This window comes from Telopea speciosissima, chromosome 10 (genome assembly GCF_018873765.1).
Source record: "Telopea speciosissima isolate NSW1024214 ecotype Mountain lineage chromosome 10, Tspe_v1, whole genome shotgun sequence".
In the NCBI taxonomy this organism is placed as follows: domain Eukaryota; kingdom Viridiplantae; phylum Streptophyta; class Magnoliopsida; order Proteales; family Proteaceae; genus Telopea; species Telopea speciosissima.
The window spans coordinates 56,518,381-56,546,311 of record NC_057925.1 but is presented as its reverse complement, the minus strand read 5'-3'; the positions used below and the strand labels follow the sequence as shown (position 1 = coordinate 56,546,311).

The 27,931-nt window shown below is 44.8% G+C and overlaps 1 pseudogene; it reads right to left on the bottom strand.

The window, feature by feature from the left end:
• Positions 1 to 35: 35 nt before the first annotated feature.
• LOC122641405 lies at positions 36 to 27,814 on the bottom strand (annotated as a pseudogene).
• Positions 27,815 to 27,931: the final 117 nt, after the last annotated feature.

Sequence of the window (27,931 nt, the reverse complement as noted above, 5' to 3'; positions counted from 1 at the left end):
AGAACTTTCCCCATAAAAGAAAATATTTCTCCAGAACTCACATGGGTATCCAGCTTGCAAATGAATTTGTTTCAATAATGGGCTTGTGTTCCATATATATATATATAGGAAATGTAGCTATAGCAGGAATTACAGACCAATCCTCGATCTTTTGGCATCAATGCTAAATTCTGCGAAACCTTCATTGTTGCCAATCTTATTCTCATCTTCAATATCAACCAATACTGATTCTTCTCCATCCACAACGACAACATTATCTGAAGCAGACGTGTATTCCACCATTGATTGATCATCTGATAGGTTCTCCTCCTCATCTGGCCTGTGGACCACCAGGACTCCACACTTCTTCACTTGAAAACTTCCTCCAGGGTTACCCTCAAATTCTACTGAAACCTCCACTTGATCTCCTACTTCAAAGTAATTGCCAAATTCAACTTTAGGTCCGGAGAAAGCCCCAAGATCAGGAATTGGAATATGGCGCAGCCATAATACATCTTGACCTAGTGGAAGTGGACGTGTGATTTGCCACAGTCCATCAATGGGACCCCATTCAGTATCTTTGGTTTTATTACAAATTACTATGAGAGAACGGAAATCTACGGCATCTTTCTCAGCTGAAAAAACAGCAGATACATCAAACCCTTGGATCTTACAACCCGAACAGTCAGATACCTCAAAGGAGATTGAAGACCCCATATTTTGATGGCTGATCCATTCCGGAATCTCACTCCCAGTACCCCACACTTCAAATTCCCTATGTATATCCTGATCCACAGAATTCATGATGTTTAGCATTGTGAGAGAGAGAGAGAGAGAGAGACCTGGAAAAGGCTATTCTTCCTCAAACTGTTCCCCAGATGGTGGCACCCTTCCATTTGGTTGCCTGGTATAGTTTCCATGCTCTGGGTCTCCCTGCAATTGGTAAGAAAAATCGACATGTCACCTTCTACAAACAAGGAATCTAACTTTGATGGAAGCTTTGGCACTGGTTGAGGCCTCTCACAGCATTCCAAAACTAGGCTCTCAAGTTTAGGAAGACGACATATTTCATCTGATTTACTACAGAAGTGATCGTAGTTGATAACTAAATCTCGTAAAAACTGTAAGTCCTTAATGTCTACTCCTTCCAAAGATGTGCAACCGCTTGTCTGAAACTGGCGTAAGCATGATGGAATCTTTGGAAATGACTGTAGCCTCTTACATCCGTTCAAATCAAGATACTCAAGTTGAGAGAGATCACTGATGTTGGATGGAAATATTTCCATTGTTGAGCAACCTCCTAGACCCAAAAACTTTAAACCTGACGGAAGCTCTTTCATTAATTTGAGATCTCTACAATTTCTCAATGTAAGCACTCCAAGACGAGAAAGATGTCTGATGCTGGCTGGTAGGGTGCACAATCTGTTCCCATCCAATCTTAATAATTTCAACATTGGCAAGCTCCAGAAATCATTGGGAATCAAATCTTCCGACAGATTGCAGTAACTGAGATCTACTAATTGCAAAGAGCATAAACCAGAGAAAGAAGCAGGAAGCAAAGTGGTAGAAGTATGCTGTCTTCTTAGTGAACTGAAATATTGGGGGAATGAAAACCATGAAGTAGAATATTGCACCGGTTTCGAGCAACCATAGAGATTAAGTATTTCAAGAGATCTCAACATACCAATGCTGCCTGGAAGCTTCATAAGGTTATTGCAGTTTTTCAAATTCAAGACAATAAGCTTGTCAAGATACCCAATGGATTGGTGAACCTCAACCAAACTTTTACAATCTTCAAGGATAAGTTCTTCAAGATTTGGGAGTCCTGAGAAGCTGGGGGTTTTCGTTAAGTAACTTGAATGACTAAGGTTCAGGATTTTCAACCTTTTGAGCAGCTGCATATTAAAAAGGGGTGGAGGAGAAGAAATAAGTATCCATTGAAAAATATATATATATTCACTTCAATATAATTAAATAAAAAATGTAGATGCTATTTCTTTCATTACCTTGATTTCCTTCCAAACCTCTCTAACACTGCTATTTTCCATGTCAAGAACAATTAGATTCTCCATATCAAAATTGGTAGGTATAGAATTCAAAGGGAACCCATGCCAACAAAGCCATCTTAATTCCTTAGAGAGATGTTCATACCCTCCCCTTAGGTGTACATAATTGAGTTGAAGTAGTCTTAGACTGTGCATCTCTACAAATGCTTCAGTATTAAAACACACATCCTCCTCAAATTGAGAAATGTTTAGGATGATGCCTTCAACAGATTTGGTTCCCTATTAAGAAATAGAATTGGATTAGTAAAACAGTCTAATACACCACACATGCAAACACACACTAGAATAATGCAGCAGAAGGAACATATATAAAAGAGAGAGAGAGACGTCTCTGCTCCTGATTCAACAATAAAAGCTCAGATCTTTCTTCAAAAGAAATAATTTTCAGATAATGCAAATAATTTTCAAATAATTGGGTGGGGACAATGGTCCCCTTGAAATACAAAAACTACCCCCTCCCCCTATTGACGGACGAATCAGCGATCATGCACAAGCCCCTTAACCATAAAGATTTAGAGGATTTAAGATCCATGGTCATTATAGCCTGTGTGCCAAGAGATACCTTCTGGACAGGACATACTCGTCCAGATAAACTTCAGATAATTTTCAATAAAAATTGCAAATTTTAAAATAACAAGTGGGCAGGTTCTCTGGGCGGCCGTGCAAAGAAGGCATTCCATCAGATTCTTGGGCAGTCATGATTTTGGGTATTTTAAACAATAAGGGGGATTTATGACCCTTGATTACTCCGACCACCTTTGCCCCGCTGAGCAGAAAAAAACTTTTGCCAAAGAAGAATAAGAAGTTGTTTGCTCTTACCTCATGTTTCACCAATACATCACAAACATCCTCTCGTGACCACAATCTTGTACGTCTTCCAGGTTCTTCAGGAGATTCTTCACGAACAATTTCCTTTGCCATGTCTCGAAGAAGATCATGCATCCTTAGTTTGTTCATTCCATCAATTTTAATAAGAGATCTTTGAGTGAGAATGCTGATTCCGATAACTGGAAACAAGTCGCATCCATCTAGTATTTTAGATACATAGCTTTGGTCCATTCCAAGAAAGAAGCAGGCGATATCAAGGAAAATATCCTTCTCTGTGTCATCCAAATCATAAAAACTTAATCTGAGTGTTTTTTGAAATTGATCACCAGGAGTAGTTTTTAGTTTGGCTAATGCATTCTCCCATTCAGATAAGCTTCTTTTGCCAAACATTAAAGAACCCATAACCTCAAGAGCTAAGGGAAGTCCTGTGACAACACCGACTATATCCTTTGCAAGCTCCTTGTAGTCATGTGGGGGAGAATCAATCTTAAATGCATGCCAACTAAACAGCTGAAGAGATTCATGAGAGTCCAACCCCATAGGATGATAAATATTCTGCACTTCAGCTTCATTTAGCAAATGTTCATCTCGTGATATGACAATGATTCTACTTCCCATACCAAATGAATCACGCTTGATAGCCAATGCATTTAATTGGTCTGAGTGATCTACATCATCAATAACAATAAGAACCCTTTTGCAGTGAAGCCTCTGTTTGATCACATTTATTCCTCTAGCAATGTTGCTTATCTTCAAGTTTTTCTTCATAAGGACATCAAAAAGAAGTTGTTCTTGTAAATGAATCAGACCATTGGGTTGTTTTGAAACTTCTCTAACATTCTCAAGAAAACTGCATCCGTCAAATCTATGATAAATTTCATTATATAGGGCCTTCGCAATGGTTGTCTTACCTAATCCACCAATACCAGAAATCCCTATGATATGAACTTCATATGAACAAAGATCTATATATGACTTCTTCATTATCGCAACATGGGAATCTATTCCAACGAGATAACTAGCGATCTTCAATGGTGTTCGACTTAGTTTAATCAGAACCTCATCAACAATTATTTGGATAAATTTTGCCTCCTGCCTGCAAACAATGATTGATATAACAACTATAAGGACGATTGATAAACAGGTAATCAGTTTGGATAACCAAAAAGACAACATAGATTAGGAAGAAAATTTAGGTACTATTAGGTCCAATATCTTACGTGGGAAGTATAACAAGCTATTCCCACAAGAACATCTTATCTGCCACTTGGTAACATAGAGCCTAAGTTTTATGCCCCTGTAGCCCATATTATTAAATTATCCAACCCAAAATCTTGCTTAACTGGTATATATATAAAGTCATCCACGGTTCCAGACTTAGTCCATATATATGGGATTATTCCCTAACATACTCTCATATGTGACCCCTCATGAGAGGCCATACATGTGGCACATGTGGTCCTTCTTAAATGGACCAACAAGTGGATATATTCTGTTTGTGGTAGCTTTGGTATTATGTTGAAGTATCCAATCCAAAGTAGAGGCCCAATTGGTACATGAAGTCTGTAAAACCTAACACGATGCAGAGAATAATGGAAATCGAAAACACAATCACACAATGTGCACAAAGATTTACGTGGTTCGGCAAGGTTGCCTACGTCCATGGTGAGATGAGATCTGCTTCACTATCAATGGAGAATAGGTTACAGTCGCTCGTTCCTCAGACCTCTCTCAGATTTTTCAATTACTAGGAAAGAACTCTCGCTATAGATTTTTAGAGAAAACCCTATACAGGAAATTTACCGAAATACCCATAACCTCAACAAAGTCATCCAAGATCCCAGATTTGGTTGATGTGAAATTTTTTTTCCAAACACAAGTCATCATCTAGTAATTAGTTACTTTTCATACCAAGGACCCCCTCTATTTGTCAATATTGTGTTTCTAAATTATTCTAAAAAAAATTAATTCTGTTCGGGACTGCTGCTTAAAGATTGATTATATAAAAAATACAAGAAAATAGACCACAAAACTTTCATTTGGCTATCAAAGGATTCCAACCTGATGAGTTAGGGAATCCCCAACCAACCAGAAAGCGCCACGTGGATATACAGAGACTAAACCCGATGACCGAGCCGAGCACATCAGAACCGCAGTAGAATGATATCAGCTTAACCATTGCCTGGCCGAGCACTTAGCCCGCCGAGAACTGGGCCGAGCACTTGGTGAGCGGCGCTACACCAGGCGCAGAGCAAGAAAACGAACTCCCCTACATGGCCAAGTTCCATGGCCGAGGCTCAGGCCTGCCGAGCCCTGAGCCGAGCCAACACAAGTCGGCCATAAACAGAGTGCCATGACTCGGCCAAGCTCCCACATGACCGAGGGAACTCCCATGCCACATACGCCGAGGCCAGGGCCGAACACCGAGGCCACGGCCGCCCTAGGCTGAGCACCGTGGCCAAGGTCACCCAAGGCCGAACACCGAGGCCACGGCCGCCCTAAGCCGAGCACCGAGGCCACGGCCGCCCTAGGCCGATCACTGAGGCCACGGCTGCCCAAAGCCGAGCCCTCTTTAGAAGTCTCAATAACTGCGCACTGGAGATCACGGTTCCGCGACGGCGCAACCCAAGAATCGCGGGATAAGGATCGAGCCACAATCCCGACACGATACGGAATCACGCTTCAATAAGGACTCTTACCTTAACGAGAGTCCGACTCTGAAAATAACTCTCCACTCCGCTCCGCGTGGAAGAGCCTTACCAAGGAAGGACTCTTACCATACAGGGACTCCTCCAACCGCCTCATCTCATCCTATAAATACCCAGGTATGGAACTCAAACGCTCATCTCACTTTTTACTAGCTGTTACGCTGTTGCACTGGAGACCTGACTTGAGCGTCTTGAATCTTTGGCCGGAGCCACACTGGCTCTCTTGCGCTCACTCGGTTTTTGCAGGCTCATCTGTAGGCGAACAGGGCAACGGAGGTTTTCACACGCAACAGATTTGGCGCCGTCTGTGAGAACGACGTCTATCAGTCATCGTCATTTCTGCCAATCCAAGGAGCGAAGACAATGGTGGTGCAAACAAGATCGGGGCAACACGGTTCTGCCTCCCGCGGAGACGAGCCGCAGCCGGATAGGCAGGCGAGACGTTCGTCGCCCCCTGAGAAGTCGCGACAAGGCTCGACTGGAAGACCCCCGCGAGCGGGAGGCACGCAGCCCAGCGGTGGGCGCCACGGCCAATCCGATTCCCCCGGTGGAGGGTGGAAATGGTGGAAGTGTACTGGACAAGACGGCAGAGGGACGGCCGAGGGCCGATCCAAACCATCAAGGGCTGAATTTGCAGCTGCCACCACCCGTGCCGGGAAATTTGGATCCGGAAGCCCCGGCGAACAACCGATAAGTCATGGACGTTCAGCTTCAACTGCTGCATACCAACGAGATGCTGCGAACTCTCATGGGATAGATGGCCCAGGGCGGGTTGCTAGGCTAGCCACCAATCGCACCCCCTTTAGCACCATTGCTCATCGAGGGAAACTTGCAGCAAAATGGTGACCGGCGTTGGGCCGAGCAGCGTCGTCTCATCCGCCCCATCAGAAAACTCCTCCTCTGCGTCCCAACAGGAGCGCTCGACGGGATGAGCAGGAGCATTGTCGGAGCCCGAGGGCCGGGCGAGAGATCGAACCAGTGGCATCGGTAGCGAGAAGATCGGTATTTTCCGGTCGGCTCGGAGAGGACGGGCAACCGAGGGGACACCGAGAACAAGGGGACAAGCCAAATGGGAGGTGTGTCGCGAGGCAAGGAGAAAGATCTCGCCATAGCCCCTGGCGTCGAAGCTCGCCTCTCCGAGAAGAGCAACAGAGAAGCCCCCGCGGGTCCAACTTCCAAGTAGGAAGAGGAACAAGAAGGGGTAAGGCTGACCGAGCCGACCTTGATGGCCGGCCCCAATGGGACGACCGAGCGAATCGATCCCGAGCTGAAGCACAAAATGGCCGACCTCGACCGAATGAACAGGACAACTTGCACCAGGTGGACGAGCCGAACGGTCGAGCAACTGAAACTAAGCTGGAGAAGCGACTACGAGACTTGGCCGAGCAGGTGGAGGGATTGAAGAAACAGGCGACCCAGGACGCCTACTCCGTAGTCGGACGACACCCTTATCCTCCCGAGATCATGACCGCACCACTACCGGCCGGGTTCAACCCACCTCCCTTCGACCGGTATAACGGGACGACTGACCCGACGGATCATATCAACTACTTCAATACGATGATGACCATGTACGGGGGAACTGAGATTGTCTCTTGTCGGGCTTTCCCCTCATCTCTCAAGGGCGCGACGACCTCATGGTTCTCCTGGTTGCCGCCGAACTCCATAACAAGCTTTGCTCAGCTCTGCCGAGCCTTTGTCACGCGCTTCTAGAGTAGCATGAAGCACAAGAAGACGACGGTCAACCTCCTTAGCGTGAAGCAACGGTCTGATGAGTCGATCTGAGCGTTCGTCTCGCGTTTCAACAAAGAGTCCTTGGACATCAAGGATTTGGATGAGGCCCCGGCCCACTCCGCGATGAGCAACGGACTCACTGACATGGACCTCATTAAGGACTTGGCCCGGAAGCTGACCAAAAATATGGCCGAGCTCTTGGAGAGGTGCAATGAGTTTGCAAATATGGCGGAGGTGCTCCAAGCCCGGAAGGGGAACGAAGGCAGGGCCGAGAAGAAAAGGTCGATGACCGATGACCGCAAAGATGAAAAGAGGCCCAAGACTGATCGCCGAGCAGAGAGATCAGACCGAGCTCGGAGCCCCGATTACACCCCCCTGAATACCTCGTGCAAGGAGATTTTGATGCAAATACAGGACGGCGGGTACATCCGCCGACCCCAGCCGATGCAAGCCGGGTCATCCCGGAATCCCAACAAGTATTGTCAATTCCACAAGGACACCGGTCACGACACCGAAGACTGCTATCAGCTAAAAAGAGAAATTGAAGAGTTGATCAAAGCAGGGCACTTGAAGCGGTACATCAAGGGGGGCCAAGAAGAACGTGGGGGTCGGCGACCCGAGGATCGCGACAGGAGAAAGGCCGAGCCGAGGACAGATGGCCGAAGGACCGAGCACAACGAGGCCAAGGACCGGACCGAAAAGAAGGGTGATGAATCAAGGCCGAGCAATGACAAGGGAGCCCCCATATACACTATCCTCGGAGGGCCCGGACAAGAATCCACTCGGAAGGCCAAGGCGAATGCGCGGTTCATAGGGGTCGCAGAGATGCAGAGCAAAAAGCCAAAGTCCGAGGCGACAATCTCCTTCACCGAAGCCGACGTCGAAGGTATAAGTTTTCCTCACGACGATGCTTTGGTGGTACAGGTAGAAATCGCGAGGAGACCGGTTTATTGGGTATAAGTCGACACGGGCACATCCATGGACCTTATGTCGCTAGACGCCTACCGACAATTCGGCTTTGGTGATGAGGCACTCAAGCCGGAAGGAACTTCCCTCCATGGGTTCTCGGGAGCCGCCGCCACGATCAAGGGTTCAATTGACATGCTGGTCACGTTCGAACAAGCTCCATGTCAAGCGACGATCCAAGTCAAATTCATGGTGGTACAGTCGGTGGTGGCTTTCAACGCTATACTCGGCCGCCCATCGCTGACCGCTCTCCAAGCCATAATCTCGCCGATGCATTTAAAGATGAAGTTCCCCACGGAGAACGGCATCGAAGAAATCCAAGGTGATCAAAAGAAGGCCCAAGAGTACTACGCCGCCTTTGTTAAGCAAAACAAAGGAAATGTCCGAGGAATGGCAATGTGCGCCGAGCACCTCCCTGACGACCAGCGGGATGAACTCACTGAAAGACGTGGAAGACCTGTGGAAGACCTCATCCCGTTCTCCCTCGGCGATGAAGATCCAACGAAGACAATACAACTCGGATCATTGTTGAGCGAAGAACAAAGGAATCGGCTCGAAAACTTCTTGAAGGTGAATGCCGACGTCTTCGCCTGGTCAGCCGCCGACATGCCGGGCATACCGAGGCACATAGCTGAGCACCGAATCCATGTGGATCCGAGCCGAAAGCCAATCCAGCAGAAGAGAAGGAACTATGCTCTTGATCGGCAAGCCACGATCAGAGAGGAAGTGGAGAAGCTCCAACGGTCAGGGTTCATCCGGGAAGAAAAGTTCCCGACTTAGTTAGCGAACGTCGTCATGGTTCCTAAGCCGAATGCAAAGTGGAGGATGTGCGTCGACTACACCGACCTCAACAAGGCGTGCCCGAAAGATGAGTACCCGCTGCCTTGGATCGACCTGTTGATAGACGCCACTGCCGGGCACGAGATGCTGAGCTTTATGGATGCGTACTCCAGCTATAATCAAATTCTAATGCACAAAGAGGATGAGTCCTACACGGCTTTCCGAACCGACCAAGAAAATTTTTGCTACAAGGTCATGCCGTTCGGTTTACAGAACACCGGAGCAACGTACCAGCAGTTGGTGAACTACATATTCCGTGCACAAATCGGCAGAAACATGGAAGTCTATGTAGACGATATGTTGGTGAAGAGCTTGAAGGCTGAGCATCATTTGGCCGACCTGGAAGAGGCCTTCAGCGTGCTGAGAAAGAACCAAATGAAGCTGAACCCCGCCAAATGCTCCTTCGGCATAACTTCGAAAAAATTCCTCGGCTTTATGGTCTTCATTCGGGGCATCGAGGCCAACCCGGCGAAGATTAAGGCCATCTTAGAGATGAGCCCCCCGAAGACGATCCGAGAGGTGCAAAGACTGAACAGAAGAGTTGCGGCGCTAGCGCGGTTCATGTCGAGATCGGGCAACAAGTGTCTCCCATTCTTCAAAACTTTGAAGAATATTCGAAGCCCGAAGGATTTCAAATGGACCGATGAATGCCAGTAAGCTTTTGAAGACTTGAAGAAGTACTTGGAGAATCCGCCTCTCCTCTCCTGACCCGAGCCTAGAGAAGAACTCCAAATTTACCTTGCCACGACCTCGGTTGCGGTCAGCGCGGTACTAATCAGGGAGGAGGGCCGAGCACAAAAAGCCCATATACTACATCAGCCACGTCCTCGTCAACGCCGAGACGAGGTACTCCAAGTTTGAGAAGGTAACATTTGCCCTCGTCACGGCCACAAGGAAGCTGAGACCATATTTTCAAGCTCATCCAATCACGGTGTTAATTGATCAACCCCTAAAGAAGATACTGCACAAGCTGGATGTGTCGGGTCGGTTGATCGCGAGGGCAGTAGAGCTGAGCGAGTATGACATAAGCTATCAGCCGAGGACGGCGATAAAGGGACAAACTCTGGCGGATTTCATAACGGAATGCACTATACCCGACCCCGAGGTGCAGGATGCCAAATCAGCAGGAGAGGCTGAGGTCGAGCCCGAAACCAAACAATCATGGGTCATGAATGTTGACGGCTCGAGCAATTCTGTCTGGTGTGGAGCAGCCTTAATGTTGGTTAGCCCCGAGGGCTTTCGCATACAATACGCCCTGAGATTTAAGTTTCCAACCTCCAACAACGAGGCCGAGTACGAAGCCCTCCTAGCCGGACTCCGAGTTAGCAAAGCCATAGGGGCAAACCGACTGAAAGTACGGAGCGACTCACAACTGGTCGTCAACCAGGTCAATGGCGAGTACGAGGCAAAGGATAAAAGAATGGTAGCATACCTGAGCCGAGCCCGAGCACAGATCTCTGAGCTCGAACACTTCGAGATGATCCGAGTGACGAGGCAAGAGAATGCCGTGGCAGACTCTTTGTCAAGGTTGGCCGAGGCCGACCTCCCAAATCTGAGCCAATCAGTGTGCATAGAGATTCTTGAGAAGCCCTCCTTATAAGAAGAAAGTGTCAAACACATTGAGGAAGACGGGCCGACCTGGATGGACCCGATCGTCAACTACTTGGAAAACGATCAGCTACCGAAAAGTTGAGACGAAGCAAGGAAGGTTAAGATCCAAGCCGCCAAGTACACAATGATCGACGGCGTATTATACAAGAGAGCTATCTCGGCTCCTCTCCTTCGGTGCCTCGGACCAAAAGGGGCCGAGTAAGCCTTGGCTAAAATACACGAAGGAATCTGCGGGAGCCACATGGGAGGCCGAGCATTAGCATACAAGATACTTCGGCAAGGGTTCTACTGGCCAATAATGCAAGAAGAGGCCATGAAATATGTGAAGACATGCGAGAAGTGTCAGCTCTTTGCGCCAGTGTCGAGCCGACCTACGACGAATATGATCTCTATGCTGAGTCTGATCCCTTTCGCCATGTGGGGGATGGATATTCTAGGAGACTTTACCCCGGCTTCTGAAAATCGAAAATACGTAGTCGTGGCCATCGACTACTTCACCAAATGGGTCGAGGCTGAGCCCCTGGCCACCATCACCGAGAAGAACATGGAGAAATTCTTCCGAGACAAGGTTATTTACCGGTTCGGGCTACCCAAAGTACTCTTCACGGACAATGGTGCGCAATTCAACAACCCGAGCTTCCGAGATTTCTGCAAGCACTTCTACATCGATTTTCGCCCGGTCTCGGTAGCTCATCCACAAGCCAATGGGCAAGAGGAAATGCCTAACCAAATACTACTTGCGGGAATCAAAAGAAGACTGGATGAAGCCAAAGGAAGATGGGTGGAAGAACTACCGAGCGTCCTACGGGCGTATCGAACGACGGTAAAAATGCCAACAGGGGAGAGCCCTTTTCGGCTAACATATAGAACTGAAGCCCTCACTCCCATCGAGGTCAAAGCATCGTCGTATCGAGTACTCAACTTCGACGAGAAAACATATGAAGATGGACTCAGGGCCAATCTTGATTTCCTCGATGAAGTCCGAGAGAGTGCTTTACTTCAGAACACAACTTACCAACAGAAGACGGCAAAGTACTATGACTCAAGAGTGAAGGAGCGGCATTTTCGCCAAGAAGACCTCGTCCTCAGAAAACTCAGCGCTTCCCAGCCAAGACAGCAAGGAAAGTTAGCGCCAAATTGGGAGGGACCGTACATAGTCTCCAAGCAAATTCGCCCAGGGACGTACCGCTTGCAGCCTCCGGGGGGCAAGAAGGTACCGAGGCCTTGGAACTCGAAAAATTTAAAGAAATTTTTTCAGTAAAGTATATAGCTCAGCTCGGCATTGACCGAGCACATATGTACCTGGTTTCGGCCAGCATTTTCATGATTCAATAAACGGAAATTCCCCCTCATTTTCAAGAACATTCTGAGTTAAAAGCCAGCCGAGTCGTAAGACTAGTCCTCATAGACTGGCTGACGTTGAAGACCGACCCTCATAGGTCGGCAGTCGAGTTGTAAGACCAGTCCTCATAGACTGGCCGACGTTGAAGACCGACCCTTATAGGTCGACAGCCGAGTCGTAAGACCAGTCCTCATAGACTGGCCGACATCAAAGACCGATCCTTATAGATCGGCGATCATGTCGTAAGACCAATCCTCACAGGTTGGCCGACCACAAAGACCGACCCTCATAGGTCGGCAACAAAGTTATAAGACCAACCCTCATAGGCCGGCTGACCCACGAGGCTATTGATGAGATTATCCATCTCAGCGCCAAGCACGACGGCCAAGCATATGTTCACCCACAGTGGAACGAAAAATTGCCCAAGGCAAGGGGCTCAGCCAACTGGACGGCTCAGAGTCCCTACCTGGGGTCAGATTCCACCCCTGCAAGAACTCCTCGTTCAGGAGTTGTTGGACGTCAAAAGGATGGTGCTGACAAATCAAGTTGTACGAGGTCTGCTCGTACTCGTTCAACGGCAACACTCGGTTGACGTACTTGAGCTTTATTTCCTTCCACTCAGCTCGGAAGGGACAGTCCGAGATGGAGGCGAAGAAGAACCGAGGCTTCCAATATTTGTTGAAGGTCGGCACTCGGTCCAAGTATTTGTAGGAGTTCAGCGCCGAGCACTATTGCTTTCGGCGAGTGAAATAATAACACCCCTTCTCGGTGGATTTTTTCAAGTACCAGAGCCGGGAGAAGAGATTCATGCTCGCGGCTCGGTCCATCAGGCGAAAAAAGACGTGGAAGCCGTACATCAGTAACCACGCGTTCGGCGTCAACTGACCTGGGGACAGATGGAACCGATCAAAAATCTGGTCCACCAGCGGAAGCACCGGGAACCGAAAGGCGTACCTAAAGGCGATCTCGTACAATGCAACCTCGCCGGGCCGAATAAAACAGGCCATCTCCCCTGGGTTGGGAGCTCGGAGCACAATGTCCTCGGGAATGGCGTAAGCGGCCCTCAGACATCCGAGGTCAGCCTCGGTGACTGTGCTCTCCACCGTGCCGACGCTTCCCTCTTCGGGCTCGGGGATGTCAGTGGTCGAATCTCCCGAGCCGACCCCATCCTCAGAAAATTTCTCTCCGTTCGACTCTTCATCGCCCAATGAGGACGATCCCGAGCTCTCGGCTCGGTCTGCGGAAATTGGCTGGGCCTCATGGCCGGACTCCTGGAGCAGAGGGACCTCAGCAACATCGCCCTGGCGAGGCTCCACTGCGAGGGGCTCGTCCGAGGTGGAGCCTAACAGGTCTATTAGGGGAGAATGGGCGGCGAGCTCTCGGCTCGGACTCATACCCTTGCCCACCCTGGCGAGCACTCCGCCCTCCTGACCACTACCAACTGACATGTCGAGGAGAGAAGACTTACTGGTTGATGAAGCTTGAACGAAAGCTGAGCACTTGACGAGCTGAAAGCTGGAAAGCGCCGAGCACAAGGAGAGCTGAGAACTCCGAGCTAGCCGAGCACTCCAAGATTTAAAACAGTGAAGAATGACAGAAGGATGGTCGCCTATTTATAACCTCTGAGCTGCTGAGACCCAACGGCTGAGGAGAATTCAGTAAGATTCAACGGTCCAGATCAAAGGACGATTCGAATTCCCGAGCGCCATAATAGAGTCGGGTGACGTGGCACTGATACTTCAACTGTCAGTCCGTACAACATCAAGTCACCGGAGAGAAGGAGCTCGAACCCGGCCTCGGGGTAGAGCAGGCCATGGGCGGAGAGACTGTACTCATCAAGGCGGAGCCGACCCTTGATGAGTGGGGGGCCTGTGATGAGTCAGGGAATCCCCAACCAACCAGAAAGCGCCACGTGGATATACAGAGACTAAACCCGATGACCGAGCCGAGCACATCAGAACCGAACCGGCCCTTCAGTAGAATGATATCAGCTTAACCATTGCCTGGCCGAGCACCACGACCGAGCACTTAGCCCGCCAAGAACTGGGCCGAGAACCTGGTGCGCGGCGTTATACCAGGCGCAAAGCAAGAAAACGAACTCCCCGACATGGCCAAGTTCCATAGCCGAGGCTCAGACCTGCCGAGCCCCGAGCCGAGCCCACACAAGTCGACCATAAACAGAGTGTCATGACTCGGCCAAGCTCCCACATGACCGAGGGAACTCCCATGCCACATACGCCGAGGCCAGGGCTGAACACCGAGGCCACTGCAGCCCTAGGCTGAGCACCGAGGCCACGGCCACCCTAAGCCGAGCACCGAGGCCACAGCCACCCTAGGCCAATCACTAAGGCCGAGCCCTCTTTAGAAGTCTCAATAACAGCGCACCGGAGATCACGGTGCCACGACGGCGCAACCCGAGAATCGCGGGATAAGGATCGAGCCACAATCCCGACACGATACGGAATCACGCTTCAATAAGGACTCTTACCTTAACGAGAGTCCTACTCCAAAAATAACTCTCCACTCCGCTCCGCGTGGAAGAGCCTTACCAAGGAAGGACTCTTACCATACAGCGACTCCTCCAACCGCCTCATCTCATCCTATAAATACCCAGGTATGGAGCTCAAACGCTTATCTCACTTTTTACTAGCTGTTACGCTGTTGCACTGGAGACCTGACTTGAGCGTCGGAGAATCTTTGGCCGGAGCCACACCGGCTCTCTTGCACTCACTCGGTTTTTGCAGGCTCATCCGTGGGTGAACCGGGCGACGGAGGTTTTCACACACAACACAACCTATGCACTAATAAAAGATGATCAGTCCAAGTGACAGAATTTTGTTAAGAAAAAATTGTTCATGTGGGAGAGTAGCTTTCCAAATTGTATGGAAATATTTTTTCTTCGATAATTAAATTTTGGAAAAATTACACTGCCACCCCCTGAGGTTTGTATTAAATACAGAATGACTCCTTATGTTTCTAAATTATACAACCACACTCCCTGAGTGGACGGTGTTAAATATTATATTTAAAATACCAACTTTGCCCTCTTCTAAGATTATAAACCAAAACCTATTGCAAGACAAACCCTTTTTACCGTTGTCTTCTTCCCCAAATTTGAAGTTGCCTCCATCACTGAACTACAACTCCACCGCATATGTCATCTCTCCCTCATCTCTTCTCCCTCTATTCTCTCTCGGATTTTTTTTCCCCGCTCTCATTCATTCGCTGTTAGCCCTAAAAAATCTGCAAACCCAATCTGCTATTCCCTCTGCTTTCACCCGTCTATATGCCCTGGTCTTCAGGTCAAACTACGACCGTGAAATTCAATTACCTGAACCTAATTGAAATCCCAGCCAAATCTTCTTCCAATCTCACTTCTCCATCCACCCTCTAAAACTTAATCGGTCATTCACCATCTCCATTTCATAACTGAAATCATCCAATCCCATTCTCTATTTCACAATCCAAACCGAAACCTCTTATTTTCCTTTTGCCTTTGGACCGACCCACTTCATCTCTTTCCTTCCACTAATTGAACCCTTTAATCCATCCCCTTCTTATATTCTTCTCTTTCCTTCCACTAACAAGAACCTCACTCACCGTCTCTCTGATTTTGCTTTCCCACTTTATCTCCCAACAATCATCACCACCGAACCCTCTCCTTCTCTTTTTCTATTTCTTCCATTTTCCTTCCACTACATGAGAACACCCCCACCAGACCTCACCTCTTCCCTTCTACTAACCAAAATCTTAATCTGAGAAACTCGTCTTATCATGATTCGTGGGGTAAAGTTTTTGAAGACAGGCAGGGTAAGGGAATGAAGTCGTAAGAGCAGTATCGATTGCTACAAATTACCGGAAGAGATTTAATTCTTCTCCAACTCCATGACGCTTTTAACTTTCAGAGCATTTGATGAGTAAACAATCGCTTGTCTTCTGGCTAATTCCAGTTGAGATTTCCCATCTGAAAACCCCGAAGACTTCGCCCAAGGATATCAATCATTTGAAGGGTAAGGTTTTTGGTCAGATTCATCAAAGAGGAGAATGAATTTGAATAAAAAAATTACAACGGACACTACGCTTTTCTCCTAAGTCTCAACAACAGACACTATGCTTCAATAGCAAAGGGTGTGACCGAGAGAAAGAAACAGGGAATGGGCGAGAAACTGATGGAGGTGAAGAATCAAAACTGCAGAATGTGAGCGACGGAGATGGAGTAATGAGAGGATGGGAAGGGGAGAGAAGTGGTGAGGGACTCCTCTGTTCTGCGAGGAGTTGCAGGTCAGCGATGGAGTTGCAGGTATTCATTTATACATCTCTGCTTGGGCCGGGGGGGGGGGGGGGGGGGGGGGGGGGGGGGGGGGGGGGGGGGGGGGGGAATGTTGAATAAAAAAATTGCAAGAGACACTATGCTTCAATAGCAAAGGGCATGAACAAGAAAAAGAAAGAGACAATGGGCGAGAAACTGATGGAGATGGAGAATCACACTACAGAATGTGAGCGACGGAGATGGAGTAATGAGAGGATAGGAAGGGGGTGGTAAGCTCACACCCTAATAGGGGTTTATTAGTCATTTTATGTCATGAATCATCAACACCTTACCACTTAACGGGAATGATATAACGGAGTGAGGCTGACTGTAACAACTAATCAAAACTCAAGGGGTGTGGCTGTATAATTTAGAAACACTGGGGTCGCTCTGTATTTAATACAAACCTCAGGGGGTGGCAGTGTAATTTTCCCATAAATTTTTTGTTTATAGTAAATATGACCCTATATAATGTTGAACAAGAGAATCATAAATTCATACTCAAGAACAAAAGAATTAGCTCAATGCTACATATATCTGTTGAGTATATATGGAGGAACCAAGAATATTTACTCAAATTTTAAAAGAAAAAATATGTAAGCTCCAACTCCCCCCCCCCCCCCCCCCCCCTCCCTCTTCCCCCTCCCCCCTTTTCTGCTACTAGTCCTTTTGTTAAAATCATTCATTCAAGAAATTAAGTTTAGACTAGTCCATTGGAAGTAAAAATAAAAAATTGAATAATCAAGAGTAATAATAAGATTATGAGCAATAGCATAGTAATTCATGCTAAAAATATACCAATATGGAGAGAGTTCGCAGTCTTGGAGCTGTTTGTGCGGGTGTGTGTTCTTGTTAAAATATAAATGAGGGGGTTCAACAAGAATTACCCATTGGCAACGTTTCGCAGATCCCAACCAGAAAGATTAGCCACTTTAGTAAGACTTGCCCTCCACCTATCCACCTTCTCTTTTTCCTCTTCGAAACGTTCCCCATGTCTGGCAAACGCTTCCTCCAAACTACCGGTTTGTTTCCGTACATCAGACGGATCGACAGCCCAGAAAACAGGGAAAACAGTTAGACCAGTCCCGCTTCTGCATTCAAGTATCTTCACCAGTTCATCGAGACACCACATCGAAAACACGTATTTTATTGAGAAAATAACTATGGCGATCCTCGATTCTTCAATTGGTTTCTCTCCTCGCTTGTGTTCGTCGTCTTCTCTGAAAGTACGAATCTCTTTTTGGACCAAAGCATTGTAGAGGCCATCGATGATGATTTTGTTCCCTGTATCTTGACTGAAACTCAAAAAGACATCGTGATTCGTTCGAGGGATGGAAGACGGTGAGGAGGTTACGGCAGCTTCGAGGTTTCTCTTGTGGACCATTGGGAACCTCTCCTATAGAGTAGAGACGGGGAATGAATGGATGAGGCGCTTCTGCAAAATGCTTCGTCTCTCAACAATGGTTTTGGGCTGTCACTCGTTAGCCACCGAAATGAACATATATAATGAAATGTCCGACAGCTACAGTATCATAAAGTCAACTTCAGTCAACTTGTTTTCTGGTTTTCCTAATGCTTGGAAATTGCTTTGAAAACGCAGAGAATCCGCTGGTCTCACGTTTGGCTCAAATCACCTTCCCTTTTATTCTTGGGTAAATTATACTGTTACCTCCTGAGATTTATATTAAATACAGAACGATCCCTTATGTTTTTAAATTATACAATTACACCTCCTGAGTGGACGGTGAATAAACAGTGTTAAATAATACATCTTAAATGCCAATTTTATCTTCTTCTAATATCCTGTTAATACTCAGTGGAAAATTCCAACTTTGCCTCTTCTTCCCCAAATTTGAAGTTGCCTCTATGGCTGAAAACTTGACTTTAAATGGGAATCAGACTGGAAGGTGGGTGGGTAATAAAATCTTAATTTTGGGATCAGTTGTGGTGCTTGAAAATGCCTTGGAGACTTCTATAACCTGATTTATACAGGTTGGTTGTTAACAGCTGAATATTTTCAGATAGAAAATGATTCAATGGTATGGAAGCAACATAGCGGAAGTGGCGATTCAATGGTATGGAACCCAAATTGCAATCCATCCAGATTCCAGAAACTGGGTGTGGCAACCGTTTAAGGTTCTCAGCCGGCTAGGGAGGATTTTTCAGCCAATCGAAGGCCGGTGACCTGTCTACTAGGGGCGGCGATGAGTTTGCGGAACAGAGGGCAGGACGGGCAAGCAAGGGGGTGGGGTGGGAGGTTATGGAATAGAAGGCATGGTTGGGCAGGGGGTGGGGTCGCAGGGAAGGGAAGGGTCGGGGACAGAGGAGGGAGGGTTTGGGGGTGCGGTGCTGGGCGGCAATTGCAGCGGTCGGCGAGGGGTTCACAGGGGTGGTGGTCACGGATGGAAGTCTTGGTTGAGAGTGAGAAGAAGAAGAAGATTAAAACTAAGTCCCAGTCCTTTGATTAAAAAAATTAAATTAGGTTTTTTTTTTTAACAAATTAAAATAGATTAATAAGGGAGAGAAACCAGGAACTCAGATAGAGCTTGAAGTGAAAGATCGAGAAAAATAGCTGCTACAGATGGCTTGTTGATCAGAGTCCGACACAAGGACGACACCGCCATGTTTTCTTCTCCACAAAACCCTAGCTCAGACTTGGGAAAACAGAAGAACAAATGCAGCAGTTACATTCTGGGAGGGTGAAAAACAGAACGAGATACTCAGATTAGCTCCGCAAGAGCAAAGGTAAACCTGTCCGGCTCATGAATCTCATTGACGCAGTTCTGTAAGATGTTCCGGTGGTTCAAATCTCCTCTCAAGCAGCGGTAAACCATGCCCTCCCTAAACCTCATTCTGATTCGAGTAACAGGGCAGGGAAGGGGTGGCAAGCTCAAACCCCTAATAGGGGTATATTAGTCATTTTAAGTCATGAATTACTAACACCGTATCATTTAACGGGAATAATATAACGGAGTGGGGTTGACTGTAACAACTAATCAAACCTCAGGAGGTGTGGTTGTATAATTTAAAAACATAGGGGGTTGCTCTATATTTAATACAAACCTCAAGGGTTGGCAGTATAATTTTCTCTTTATTCTTTTATGAGAGAATGTTCTCTGTGCTGCAGGGCTGCGCCTAGGCACAGGGGTCCGCCACTCAGGGGTCATGGTGGTTGTTGCACCCATCCCCATGTGCCTAAGCGCAGCCTGCACTGCAGCCCGGAGAACAACGCCCCATTATTTATATATTGGAAAAGGTGGAAATTGCTTTGAAAACGCAGTGAATCCACGGATCCAGATCCTCTACTATTGAGCTGCCCGGTAGGACCGTGCTGCCCAGACACGGTGCTGTGAGCAAAGACCGTCTTACCCCCACTCGGGAAAGGCATTTGGGTAGGGGTAAGGCAGACATTGCACACAGCATCATATCTGGGTAGCACGGTCTTGTCGGGCAGCTCGACAGTAGATAATCCAAATTGGTGAATCCGTTGGTCCCATGTTTGGCCCATTCGATAACTTTTCCTTTTATTCTTTATATATTGGAAAAGGCTGGGCACACACATGACCCTTTAGGAGAAAGTTCTATGTCGGGAGTGTGGTCTATGCCAACACTCTCATGAGTCTATCTCTCTCCTTCCCATGTAAATAAATACATCTGTCTCCTTGTTTTAAGGAGGAAAAAGACAGACACATGAGAGTACTGGCGTAAGCCACACTTCGGACAAAAAACTACTCCAAAAAGACACCTCCGCCCCTTGTTAAACCATGTTTGGATGTGGAGAATAGAAAAAAAAAACAAATATATATATATATATATATAGATTTGAGAAAAGAAATAGATAAATACATCAATCATCAATACATCATCTTGAGTTTTGTCTCATTATTTATTTATTTCCTTGGTATTCAAACATAACCTTATGGAAATAGTTTATTTCCTTCGTCCCTTTGAAAACTTTTCTCTTTATTTTGTTGGAAAAGATTGGACACATACATTTCCCTTTATTCTTTATGGAAAAAGGCTGGCATGTTCGTACTTAAACACGCTTGCACACGCCCATAGGAGTAGAGTGTGAAAACAGACAAATTAAGAAAAAGAAAGTCTGGGAAGATAATGGAGCAGAATGAGAAGAGGAGTCATTATTAGTTAGTGCATGGTGATATTTTTTTTTGGATAAATTACACATCATCCCCTGATTTTCAAACAAAACTTAGATCATCCCCTGATTTTTGAAAAAACTCAAATCACTCTCTTTACAGTAACAATGTTGGTCTGCTGTTAATTATTGATGTGAAAGCACTATTTTACTCTTGTACTAAAACATTAGAATTAAATTTATAATACTATCCTTCAAAATCTATGTTTGGATGTCAAGGGTAGTTTAGAAATTTAAATTTATTTAACTGGCTGACATCATCACTTAACAGCATAAAACTAACGATAGGGACTAATTTGTCATATTGGGGTCTAAACCAAGGGGTGATTTAGTTTTTCAAAAATTAAGGGGTGATCTGAGTTTCATATGAAAATCAAGGGGTGATGTGTAATTTGTCCTTCTTTTTTAGTTATTCTTTATTAGAAAAGACTGAACACATACATTTCCCTTTATTCTTTATGGGAAAAGGCTGGCATGCTCATACTTAAACACACTTGCACACACACACCCATAGGAGTAGAGGATGAGAAGGGAGAAATTAGAGTAGGAAGTCTAGGGAGATAATGGAGCATGATGAGAAGAGGAGTCATTATTAAGAATAAGTATCACCTCCAATTCGTGGGTACCTTCAATTCCTCTAATTCCTCTAATAAGGAGAGTAGATCCTACCTTGGGCAGTGTTTTCGGGCAAGGGGTAGGGTGATCATTTTCACCCCCATGTGAGGAATTGGAGGAATTGGAGGAGGAGGGGAGGGAACGAATTGGAGGGGATAACAATTCCATTATTAGTGCATGGTGATGTTCTTTTTTAGTTGGTGCATGTTTGACCAACTTACTTTAGAGCAAATCTTCTGGTTGCCTACAAGTTGTTCGATGAAATGCTGAAATGCATTTTGAAATCAATAGTGCATTTTAAAATCAAGAGTGTACTTTAGCTAACATATATCCAAACAATGTTCTCACTCTTAATTAAAAATGCATTCTAAATTTGAGAATGAGAATATGGACTCTCATAATTGGAATGCATACCTTTGAAACAAAAATGTTAGAAAACCGAACCTCATATCTACTACTATTGACTTGATAGAAAATATATGGCTCACGAAGACCTAAAAGCTATTGTGACTTGTTTTGTAGAATATTTTTTTAGACTTTTTTCAAAGTCAAGTAGCCACTACCTCATTGGAGCTTTATTTGAAAAACAAATATGGGGAAGGGTTTGCTCCTCAGTCGTGTGGCTAGCCCTTCCACTAGTGCGAGGTCAATGAAGGGACACACCAGAGGCATCCAAAAGAGGGGTTGGGCAGTCATTTTCACCTTCTTGTGTGTGTGTGTGCATGGTGCGCAGGGAAACACAACCAGGCAATGTTCTTTTTCCCAACAAGTACTTAAAGGCAATAAATGATACTATAGCAGGAATTACAGGCCAATCCTCGATCTTTTGGCATCAATGCTAAATTCTGCGAAACCTTCATTGTGGCCAATCTTATTCTCATCTTCAATATCAACCAATACTGATTCTTCTCCATCCACAACGACAACATTATCTGAAGCAGACATGTATTCCGCCATTGATTGATCATCTGATAGGTTCTCCTCCTCATCTGGCCTGTGGACCACTAGGACTCCACACTTCTTCACTTGCAAACTTCCTCCAGGGTTACCCTCAATTTCTACTGAAACCTCCACTTGATCTCCTACTTCAAAGTAATCGCCAAATTCAACTTTAGGTCCGGAGAAAGACCCAAGATTAGGAATTGGAATATGGCCCACCCATAATACATCTTGACCTAGTGGAAGTGGACGTGTGACTTGCCACATTCCATCAATGGGACCCCATTCAGTATCTTTGGTTTTATTACAAATTACTATGAGAGAACAGAAATCTACGGCACCTTTCTCAGCTGAAAAAACAGCAGATACATCAAACCCTTGGATCTTACAACCCGAACAGTCAGATACCTCAAAGGAGATTGAAGACCCCATATTTTGATGGCTGATCCATTCCGGAATCACACTCCCAGTACCCCACACTTCAAATTCCCTATGTATATCCTGATCCACAGAATTTATGATGTTCAACATTATAAGAGACAGAGAGAGAGTGATGTTTAACATTAAGAGAGAGAGAGAGAGAGAGAACCTGGAAAAGGCTATTCTTCCTCAAAGTGTTCCCCGGATGCTGGCACCCTTCCATGTGGTTACCTGGTACAGATTGAGAAGTATCCATGCTCTGGATCTCCCCGCGATTAAGAAAAATCAATGTGTCACCTTCTACAAACAAGGAATCTAAATTTGATGGAAGCTTTGGCACTGTTTGAGGCCTCTCACAGCCTTCCAAACATAGGCTCCCAAGACTAGTAAGGCAACCTATTTCATCAGAGTTACTACTGAAGTGATCATAGTTGATAACTAAATCTTGTAAAATTTGTAAGTCCTTAACGTCCACTCCTTCCAAAGATGTGCAACCTCTTGTGTGCAAATAGAGTAAGCGTGATGGAAGCTTTGGAAATGACTGTAGCCTCTTACATCCGTTCAAATCAAGATACTGAAGTCGAGAGAGATCACTGATGTTGGGTGGTAATATTTCCATTGTTGAGCAACCTCCTAGACCCAAAAATGTTAAACTTGACAGAAGCACTGTCATTAATTTGAGATCTCTACAATTTCTCAATGTAAGCAATCCAAGACGAGAAAGATGTCTGATGCTGGATGGTAGGGTGCACAATCTGTTCCCATCCAATCTTAAGCTTCCCAACGATGGCAAGCTCCAGAAATCATTGGGAATCAAATCTTCTGACAGATTGCAGTAACTGAGATCTACTAATTTCAAAGAGCATAAACCAGAGAAAGAAGCAGGAAGCAAAGTGGTAGAAGTATGCTGTCTTCTTAGTGAACTGAAATATTGGGGAAATGAAAACCATGAAGTAGATTGCACCAGTTTCGAGCAACCATTGAGATCAAGTGCTTCAAGAGATCTCAACATACCAATGCTGCCTGGAAGCTTCATAAGGTTATTGCAGTTTTTCAAATTCAAAACAATAAGCTTGTCAAGATATCCAATGGATTGATGAACCTCAACCAGACTTTTACAATCTTCAAGGATCAGTTCCTCAAGATTGGGGAGTCCTGAGAAGCTGGGGGTTTTCGTTAAGTAACTCGAATGACTAAGGTTCAGGATTTTTAACCTTTTGAGCAGCTGCATATGAAAAAAAAAGGGGTGGAAGAGAAGAAATAAGTATCCAATTGAATATATATACACATTTGATTATGATTCAATCTAGTTAAATAAAAATATGTAGATGCTATTTCATTACCTTTATTTCCTTCCAAACCTCTTTAACACTGCTATTTTCCATGTGAAGAACAATAAGATTATCCATGTCAAAATTGGTAGGTATAGAATTCAAAGGGAATCCATGCCAACAAAGCCATCTTAATTCCTTAGAGAGATGTTCATACCCTCCCCTTAGGTGTACATAATTGAGTTGAAGCAGTCTTAGACTATGCATGTCTACAAATGCTTCAGTATTAAAAGACACATCCTCAAATTGAGAAATGTTTAGGATGATGCCTTCAACAGATTTGGTTCCCTATTAACAAATAGAATTGGATTAGTAAAATACTCAAATAAGCAATACACCACACATGCAAACACACACTATAGTAATGCAGCAGAAGGAACATAAAAGAGAGAGACATCTCTGCTCCTGATTCAACAATAAAAGCTCAGATCTTTCTCTAAAAGAAATAATCCCAGCTGTCTATTACTTAAAGATCCTACGGCTAAGATAAAAAAACCAAGCTAACCAATCTTAAACAAGTAAATAAAAAAAGGAAGAGGGTTTTGAAAGCTGCAGTGTGGGGACAATCTCCCAGCTTCAATTTGAAAATGGGAAGTAGACTTTCGGTAATGAATTAGAAACGAATACAATTTAGACATCTTTTTTCACAGTAGTCCAAAATTGGAGAGGTCCATGTCGGAGGTTCTCCAATCTCCACAGTCGATGGAGTTTTTATGGGTTCATTTGCTACACCAGAGACCAACACAACTTTTCTAGATTACATAACAATGTGTATTATGTACGATTCATAAAATAACAATAAAGATTGGCAAAAGGTTTCGTGCACAGCCGTCCATGGTGCGGGGTCACGCACAAACCACTGGATGGGGACAATGGTCCACTTGAAATACAAAAACTACCCCCCCTCCCCATTTGACGAATCAGTGATCGTGCACAAGCCTCTTTCATAAAGATTTAGTGGATTTAAGATCCATGGTCATTATCCTGCGTCCCAAGAGATACTTTCTGGACATATACTCGTCCAGATAAACTTTAGATAATTTTCAATAAAAATTGCAAATAATTTTAAAATACGAAGAAGTGGGGAGGTTCTCTGGGCGACAGAACAAAGAAGGCAGTCCATCAGATTCTTGGGTAGTCATAGTTTGGGTATTTTAAACAATAAGGGGGATTTATGACCCTTGATTACTCCGACCACCTTTGCTCCACTAAGCAAAGAAAAAATTTTGCCTAAGAAGAATAAGAAGTTGTTTGCTCTTACCTCATGTTTCGCCAATACATCACAAACATCCTCTCGTGACCACAATCTTGTACGTCTTCCAGGTTCTTCAGGAGATTCTTCACGAACAATTTCCTTTGCCATGTCTCGAAGAAGATCATGCATCCTTAGTTTGTTCTTTCCATCAATTGTAATAAAAGATCTTTGAGTAAGAATGCTGAATCCGATAATGGGAAACAAGTTGCATCCATCTAGTATTGTAGATACATAGCTTTGGTCCATTCCAATAAAGAAGCATCCGATATCAAGGAAAATATCCTTCTCCGTGTCATCCAAATCATAAAAACTTAATCTGAGTGTTTTTTTAATTTGATCACCAGGAGTACTTTTTAGTTTGGCTAATGCATTCTCCCATTCAGATAAGCTTATTTTGCCAAACATTAAAGAACCCATAACCTCAAGAGCTAACGGAAGTCCTGTGACAATATTGACTATCTCCTTTGAAAGCTCCTTGTAGTCATGTGGAGGAGAATCAATCTTAAATGCATGCCAACTAAAGAGTTGAAGAGATTCATGAGAGTCCAACTCTTTAGGATGATAAATATTCTGCACTTCAGCCTCGTTTAGCAAATGTTCATCTCGTGATATGACAATGATTCTACTTCCCATACCAAACGAATCACGCTTGATAGCCAATGCATTTAATTGGTCTGAATGGTCTACATCATCAATAACAATAAGAACCCTTTTGCAGTGAAGCCTCTGTTTGATCACATTTATTCCTCTAGCAATGTTGCTTATCTTCAAGTTTTTCTTCATAAGGACACCAAAAAGGAGTTGTTCTTGTAAATGAATTAGACCATTGGGTTGTTTTGAAACTTCTCTAACATTCTCAAGAAAACTGCATCCTTCAAATCTATGATAAATTTCATTATATAGGGCCTTTGCAATGGTTGTCTTACCTAATCCACCAATACCACAAATCCCTATGATACGAACTTCATATGGACAAAGATCTATCTATGAATTCATTATCGCAACATGGGAATCTATTCCAACGAGATAACTAGCGATCTTCAATGGTGTTCGACTTAGTTTAATCGAAACCTCATCAACAATTATTTGGATAAATTTTGCCTCCTGCCTGCAAATAATGATTGATATAACAACTATAAGGACGATAAACAGGTAATCAGTTTGGATAACCAAGGAGACCACATAGATTAGGAAGAAAATTTAGGCACTATTAGATCCAATATCTTATGTGGGAAGTATGGCAAGCTATTCCCACAAGAACATCTTATCTGCCACTTGGTAACATAGAGCCTAAGTTTTATGCCCATGTAGCCCACATTATTAAATTATCCAACCCAAAAGCTTAAGTAATTAGGTGGAGAGGCCACACAAGTGGATATGTTCTGTTGGTGGTGGCTTTGATACTTTGTTGAGGTGTCCAACCCAAAGTGGAGGCCCAATTGGTATTTGAATTCATCCAAGATCCCAGATTTGGTGTGGATTATTCCCTAACACACATCATCATCATCTAGTGATGGGTTATTTTTCGTACCAATAGGACCACCACTATGTGTCAATATTGTGTTTCTAAATTATTCTTAAAAAATAATTTGGTTTGGGACTGCTGTTTAAAGATTGATTATAGGGAAAATAAAAGAAATTGGACCACTAAACTTCCATTTGACTGTCAAAGGATTCCAGCCTATGCACTAATAAAAGATCATCAGTCCAAGTGGCAGAATTTTTTTAAGAAAAAGTTGTTCATGTGGGAGTAGCTTTTCAAATTGTCTGGAAATCTTTTTCTTCAATAATTAAGTTTGTTTTTAGTAAAATATGACCTTATATAATGTTGAACAAGAGAATCATAAATTCATGCTCAAGAGTCAAGCACAAAAGCATTAGCTCAATGCTACATACATCTGTTGTGTATCTATGAAAAGACCAAGAACCTTTACTCAAATTTTCAAAAAAGAATTATGTAAGCTCCAATTCTCTCCTCCCCTCCCCCCCTCCCCCCTTTTTCTGCTAGTATTCCTTTTGTTCAAATGACCCATCCAAGATATTAGGTTTAGAATAATCCATTGGAAGAGAAAGTAAAAAAATCGAATAATCAAGAGTAATAATAAGATTATGAGCAATAGCAGAGAGAGAGAGAGAGACAGAGTCTTGAGGCTGTTTGTGCGGGTGTGTGTTCTTGTTAAAATATAAATGAGGGGGTTCAACAAGAATTACCCATTGGCAACGTTTCGCAGATCCCAACCAGAAAGATTAGCCACTTTAGTAAGACTTGCCCTCCACCTATCCACCTTCTCTTTTTCCTTTTCGAAAGGTTCCCCATGTCTGGTAAACGCTTCCTCCAAACTACCGGTCTGTTTCCGTACATGAGACGGATCGACATCCCAGAAAACAGGGAAAACCGTTAGACCAGTCCCGCTTCTGCATTCAAGTGTCTTCACCAGTTCATCGAGACACCACATCGAAAACACGTATTTTATTGAGAAAATAACTATGGCGACCCTCGATTCTTCAATTGGTTTCTCTCCTCGCTTGTATTCGTCGTCTTCTCTGAAAGTCCGAATCCCTTTTTGAAACAAAGCATTGTAGAGGCCATCGATGATGACTTTGTTCCCTGTATCTTGACTGAAACTCAAAAAGACATCGTGATTCCATCGAGGGATGGAAGACGGTGAGGAGGTTACGGCAGCTTCTCGGTTTCTCTTCTGGACCATTGGGAACCTCTCCTATAGAGTAGAGACGGGGAATGAATGGCGCGCTTCTGCAAAATGCTTCGTCTCCCAACAATGGTTTTTGGTTGTCACTCTTTAGCTACGGTAGGAAGTCAACTTCAGTCAA